This window comes from Leopardus geoffroyi, chromosome A1, assembly GCF_018350155.1.
Source record: "Leopardus geoffroyi isolate Oge1 chromosome A1, O.geoffroyi_Oge1_pat1.0, whole genome shotgun sequence".
NCBI lineage: Eukaryota > Metazoa > Chordata > Mammalia > Carnivora > Felidae > Leopardus > Leopardus geoffroyi.
Window position 1 is genome coordinate 137,818,051 of NC_059326.1, and position 6,850 is coordinate 137,824,900.

Genomic DNA, 6,850 nt, shown 5'->3' on the forward strand with positions numbered 1-6,850 from the left:
ATGTGCACGGCCAGAAGGGAGAGTCAAGGTCCCAACCGCCCTCTCTCATTCAGCTGTCTGTGTTTATGACAATACCAGGTGAGTCTGCTGTTGTATGCACGTGTGTGTGTGTGTGTGTGTGTGTGTGTGTGCATTCTTTATATGTATGTCAGTATCTTCAACAAATGTTGTCAAGTCAAAAAAGTAAGTTGCCGAACAGCGGGTTTAGCATGCTACCATGTATAAACAATGCTGAAGACCTTGAAGAAAGGATTTGCATTGGTGCCTTTTGAGGAGAGGAGTTAGGTGGCTGGGAGACAAAAGCAGAAGGGAAACTCTTTCTATTTACTTTTTTGTACAGTTAGAATTTTGAACCATGTGAATGTGTAACCTACACAAAACATTAAATAAAAAACAGTTGCCTTAAAAAGGTAACGAACGCTGGTTGTCCCTTGATGGATGCATGGATAAACGAAATGTGGCACATACATACAAAGGAATATTATTCAGCCCTAAAAAATAAGGACATCTGGCACATGCTACACTATGGATGAGACTTGAGGACATTACGCAAACTGCAATCAGCCGGCCACAAAAAGATTAATACTGCATGAGGACACTTACCCGAGATACCAAGAGTAATCAAATTCCCAGGAACAAAAAGTAGAATGCTGGTTGCCAGGGGCTGCAGGGAGGGGGCAATCGGGAGCTGTGGTCTAATGGGTACAGAGTTTTCATTCTGCCAGATCAAGAGAATTTTGGAGATTGCTTATACAATCTTATACAACTGTGCAACTAAATGTGGTTAAGATGGTAAATTTTATGTTGTCTATATCCTACCACTACTGGATTAGATTGATTTCGTCACCCCACCTCTGCTGGCTCTGAATGCAGCTGCTAGTGTAATGTGTTGGAGGATTTCAGGTGTCTGCTTCTCTGCCCGGCCTCTCCCTTGCCCAGATTTCCCAAATACCTGATTGCAAATCCAGATTATCTGATTGCTCTCTGCTTTCGTTTTTTTAATCTGAAAAGCAGGAACTCGATTTCCCAACCCTGATACCTTAATTGGATTATTATATATCGGTGCTTTTCCACTCAGGTTCCCAACCATTATGATAAAACCAATCCTCTCGGATTGTCTAACCTCATTTTACGACCTCCCCTCTCCCCAGGCTTAGAAGAAGGCTACCAAGTTAGCGTGTCTAAAATGCTTTGAGCCCTTGATTTAAATAAGGCTAAGGATAAAGGATCCTTTTGACTAGTGGGCATGCCTGATTGTATATCTTGTGAACACTGTGATGGTTACTCCTACACAAAGGAGGGACGAAAGCAGAGAGCAAAGAATCCTCTGGCCGAACCGTGAAGTCGGCCCTCAAGCGCAGAAGCAGTGTCAGTACCCTGAGCCTCAGCAGCATCATCAGCTCCCTGAGAAAGGTGGCAGAGAGGCGGGACAGATGCACAAAAGGCTGTGTTTGTTCTCTGGATGTTCCTGCCAAATACTGTTATAACACCCTGCCTCTAACTGGCAAACCAAATAGTGCACACCATCCTCCTAGGCTAAAACTTGTAGGTTACATTATACCCTGAAATTAACATTAAAAACCAAACTACTTATTTTGAAGTGCTTTTCACAACTTAATCCCTGACTGGTGTGGTGGGGAGTTGTCAAGAGGGTCTTACCTCCCATCACCACGCGCCCCCCCCCCACCCCCACCAACCTTCCCGCCTCAGGGGGAGAACTCAGATGGAGAGGAGTAGTCATTCTCCTCTCCTCCCTTGACCTAGCTAGATTGACCTGAGTGGGATTTCTAAGGCTGTTCCTCATTCTTTCTTGACATACCAAGTCTAAATTCCATTGCCTGCCTTTCCACACCCATTATGACTGGACTCTACCTTTCCATCCAGCCAACTCCTCAGTCTCTCTTGCCTCATCCTTGGGCCTGGGGGCTTGGGACCCTGTGAATCCTCCCTTATGCCTCTCTTGCAAAACCAGGCACCAATCCAAGCCTCCACCAGCCCAAATCTATCTTTTCCTCCTCTGAATTCCTATGGCATTTATAGTTAACACCCTACAATTTACTGAATCACTTAATTATATCCTCTTGGGTACTGGTAGTGATTACATCTTGCATTTTACTCTGGCCTCCTGAGTAGATATTGAACCCCAGTGGGGCAGAAACCATACTTTGTATATATCTATTAGGTCCAGAGAGCACGTAATAATAATAGTGGCCATTTATAAAGCACTCAGTGTATACCAGACAGTACTATATGTATGCAATTTATTTAATACTCGTAATACCTCTAATGAGGCATAGTAATTTCATGTCGATTTTTCAGGTGAGAAAACCAACACACAAACAGAGTAGCAAGGACATGTGGCTGATAAGGGCTGAGTCTGGGGTCAGATCAGTGGTCTCCAAAGGCCTTAATCCAGACTTTGACAGATATAAGAAAACTGAGGTCAAGAAAATACTTTCCTGGGATCATCCCCTTATGAAGGCGGTGAGCTGGAACCACACCCAACGATTCTAAAACATGTAGGCTCCACTATAAAGGGAGCTCCTGGGAACAGGGACTTTTGCCAGTTCTGTTGACTGGTGTATCAGCAACTGTTGGAGCAGTGCCTGGCTCACCCACAGTAGGGTGCTCAATAAAATATTTACTGAACGAACAAGTGAAATCTCACCTGCAAACCTCCACCAAGTGCCCATCAAGTGTAAAGAATTGCTAACAGCATGAGAAAAACAATGTAAAAAAAAAAAAAACCCACTCTAATTTGCTTGACTTAAATCCACTTGCTGCAGAATACTAGAAAGAGAAATGTGTCGCAAACCTAGGTTCCCAGCGTGATGCCAAATTTGTCCTTTTCAGCTTGGGAGGGCCGGGGGGCTTCCCACTCCGTCTGTTCCTTTCCTTCAATCCTTCCTCCGTGAAAACAGTCTGCCACCAAACAAAACACACAAAGTCCCAAAATGATTATTTGAAATTATTTGGATTTTTTTTTTTTTTTTTTTTTTTTTTGCCCTATGTCATAACCATGTAAAAGCAATGAAAACAAAACCAAGACTTTTAGGCCTAATTACTGTCAAAAAGTCATTCTCTCCAGTCACTTTGATGGTTTATTTCTTTTTAAAATTCAGCATAGCCTTACAGGAGTATGAGGGAGTAACAGCTGGCATATGGTGGTGACAGGGGAAATGAGAAAGGACTGGTGTCGAGGCTTTGTGATTTGCTGGATGAGGGCCTATAAGGGTTCCTGACAGGACTTCCAGGACACCCATAGCATCACTGAAAGGTCAGAGAAATGGAGGGGTCAAGTTCAGCTGGAAGGAAAGATGGCGAATTTTACTCTCCTACAAGCTCGTTATGCTCCGGCCTTACTAACCACTTTCAGTTTTTTTTCAAACCACATCACCTTCATCTATTTGAATGAATGAAAGAATATTATTTCTGGAATGTTCTTCTCCCAAATGCCACCGTGGCTTGCTTAGTTTCGACATCACCTCTTCAGGAAGGCCCTCTTGAACTGACCTCACACCTGAAGTGGCCATCTAGTCTTGTCCCTTCTCTGTGTCTTCTTTTCATCAAGGCTCTCAGCACTAGCTGAAGTTTTCTTGTTTGCGTATTTGTTTGTGGTCTATGTCTCCTCAACTCTAGTGTGAATTCCAGGAGAGCAGAAACATCTTCCTCGACTCAACCACACTGCATTCGCAGAGCCTGGATGAGTGTCAGGCACAGACAAGGCGTTCAGGTGGAAACATCGGGTGGCAACATTCAGCTCACAGTGGAAAATGTGGGTCTTGAGCTCAGGGAAGTGGGGCAGTTTGAAGATGTGAGTCCAGACTGTAATCCAAAGAGCCAAAAGCAGGCACAAACTCTTTAAGTCCAATTTGGGGTAATTAGCTCAAGCCAGTGTAAGAAAATGCTCCCCAAAAAGCATTTTTCTAGATCAAAGTAAGAAGAAACAGCTAAAGTGATCCTTTGTCCTTTCTTTGAGGAAGGTTGGCACAGCTTCTGTTGCTTCCAGTAAGATTGTGTACAGGTGTAAAACTGGAAAACATTAATGAAGGGAAGAACTAAAAAGTAGTGAGCATGTGCTCCAGTATCTTCAAGTTCTCTGCCATGTGGCAGCTGTCCTGTGTGTTCACTAACACAACAGTCAATCCCTATTGCAACTTGTGTACTACTATGGACGGGGCTCCAGAATATAGAGTTAAATCAGAAAGGCAGGTGCAGGGGCACCTGGGTGGCTTGGTTGGTTAAATGCCCAACTTGGGCTTAGGCCATCATCTGACAGCTCGTGATTTTGAGCCCTGCATCAGGCTCTGTGCTGATGGCTCAAAGCCTGAAGCCTGCTGCGGATGCTATGTCTCCCTTGCTCTCTGCCCCTCCCCTGCTCTCTCTCCCTCTCTGTCTCAAAAATAAATAAACCTTAAGAAAAATTTTTTAAAGGCAGGTGCAGAGCAATGTAAATCATATGCTACCTTTTGCATAAAAAGGATGAAATAAAGAAAAATTTACTTAGATTTGCGTGAACGCTGGAGAGATACAGACCAAGGTAATAAATGTGGCTACATATTGAGGTGGGTGAGGTGGGGAACAGGATAGCTAGGCACAGGATGGGAGCAAGCCTTCTCATGGCATACTTTTCCATACTGTTTTAATTCTTGAACTATGTGAATGAACTAACTCTTAGAAAAAATAAAATCACTTGAGTTGCATTTCATTGATGGTCATTTGGGTCATGAAGCTCAATGATCACCTCACCAAAGTTTGGCACAGGTGATAGTAAAGATTCAAGTTGGGGGAGGCATCTTAGAGTAAAGAGTACAAATGGGAGAGGACATTATACTCACGTATTTACAGATGAACAGAACTGGGAACCGAGGTGATGTTTCCAATTCTGGAGGCAGACTCCTGACTTGGTTTTGTTCTTCATAATCATTAAAATGACTGCACTGAGAATGACAAAGGTTAATTATTCTTTCTCGCATGAACAATGTCATGACAGGTGAAAAATCATCTAAGCTACACAAACTTGGGTAGGTCTGAGCCCTCGGTTAAGCAGGGAGAGAGCAGTTTATTTCTCAGCCTTCTGCTGCTTTGGTCCCTTTATTGTTTGTGATAGAAAAACTTGTAGTGGGAGGGAGGGGAGGGTGGGTGACGGGTATTGAGGAGGGCACCTTTTGGGATGAGTACTGGGTGTTGTATGGAAACCAATTTGACAATAAATTTCATATATTGAAAAAAAATTTAAAAAAAAGAAAAAGAAAAACTTGTAAACGGAGTAAATGCCCACCAGTAGGAGTCTGGTTACATAAATAAGTAAATGTGATGCATGAATACAATGGAATCCCATGTGGCCTCCCCATTAAAAATGATAATACATCTGGCAATATCTACGAAAGTTGAACATACATTTACCCTACAACCCAGCAATCCCACTTCTGTGTACATACCCAACAGGAACGTGTATATATATTCACCACAAACGTGCAGAAGAATGTTCACAGCAGCGCTATTCATAACGGTCCCAGACGGGAACCTACCCAAATGTCTGTCAGAAGGAGGCTGGGTAAGTAAAATGTGGTTATAGGCATTCAGTAGAATGCCATATAGCCAGGAGGGTGGGTGAACAATAAACACAATGATATGGATGCATCTCACAAACATAATGTGGAGTGAAAGCTGAAAGGAAGAATCACACTGTATGATACTATTTACGTGATGTTCAAAGGAGGCATAGCTAATCCCGGGCAGTCGGGACAGTGGTTATCTTGGGAAGGAGTGGTGACTAGGAGAGGGGCAAGAGAGGCTTCTGGAATGCCGGAGATGTTCTGTTTCTTGCTTTGGCTATTGGCTACATAGGTATGTTCACTTTGTGAGAATTTGTGGCACTGCAGACGTAGGATTTGTGCACTTTTCTGTGCTCACGTTAAACACCAAGAAGAAAAAAGAAGGAAAAAGAAGAGTGAGACTGACCTACATGTACTAACATGGAATGTGGAAAGATGTGCAGACCCTGTTATAGGGAGGAAAAGCTCATGTGGTATATTTGACTTGTGTGGATATCAAGCTATAAGGACCTATATGCATAGAGAGTTACTTCCTCATAAATGTTAACAACGCTTACCTTTAGGTCAGATTTTAAGGTTGCTTTTATTTTTTTCCACTTCTTTATACTTTTCTGAATTTATTTGGATTTTTACACAGCATCTGTAGGATTTGATATAAGAAAATGATTTTCATTTTTTAAAAACCCCTCCTTCATTAAAAGTAAAATTATAACCTGCTTTTAATTTTCCCTAGAAGCAAACAACCAGGTGCCAAAGGCTATCAACCAGGGACATAACGTACGCCACGTGCCTCTAATACACTTTGCAATTGCCTCAGTTTGTGAGCTTTTCCAGGGCTGGTTCTGAACACAGGAGCCACCATCCTTCATGCAACACACAACACAAGCCCACGGTAAAATCAGAGTGGACAAAGGGGGGGAGGTCAGAGTCTCTGAGAGTTCTGGGTAAATGCTGTAGAAATTTTAGGCGATCTGTTCCTCTTCCCTTTGAAGCAGAGAGCAGGCGAGTCCGTTTATTAAAGGAAAGCAATCTTTCTACCATTTGTCTTTCTTCTGCCCCTAATCTAGCATGCCTCCCACAGTGCTATCGCTCTTTTACTCGGGGCGAGGGGTTTCCACTACGCTCTCCCCCAATGCTGGACAAGCTAGCTTAGTAGAGTTTCTTATTTCTTCCTCAACTTCCTTTCCCACCAAGAGCCTCCTCCACACATTCACATACGTGAAATTCTGTTAATGGGCAGAAATGACCTTTTACTACGATGAAAGCCCAAGCTTCCAATGGGAATAACCCTC

At 43.1% G+C, this 6,850-nt stretch overlaps 1 long non-coding RNA gene across 1 annotated transcript; it reads right to left on the minus strand.

Annotated features, from left to right (window-relative positions):
- Window positions 1-2,244: 2,244 nt before the first annotated feature.
- LOC123606692 lies at window positions 2,245-5,546 on the minus strand. The gene is made up of 3 exons (XR_006716450.1): window positions 5,442-5,546; window positions 4,839-4,940; window positions 2,245-2,922 (listed from the first exon to the last, which is right to left on the minus strand). It is a non-coding gene; the product is annotated as an uncharacterized LOC123606692 (long non-coding RNA).
- Window positions 5,547-6,850: the final 1,304 nt, after the last annotated feature.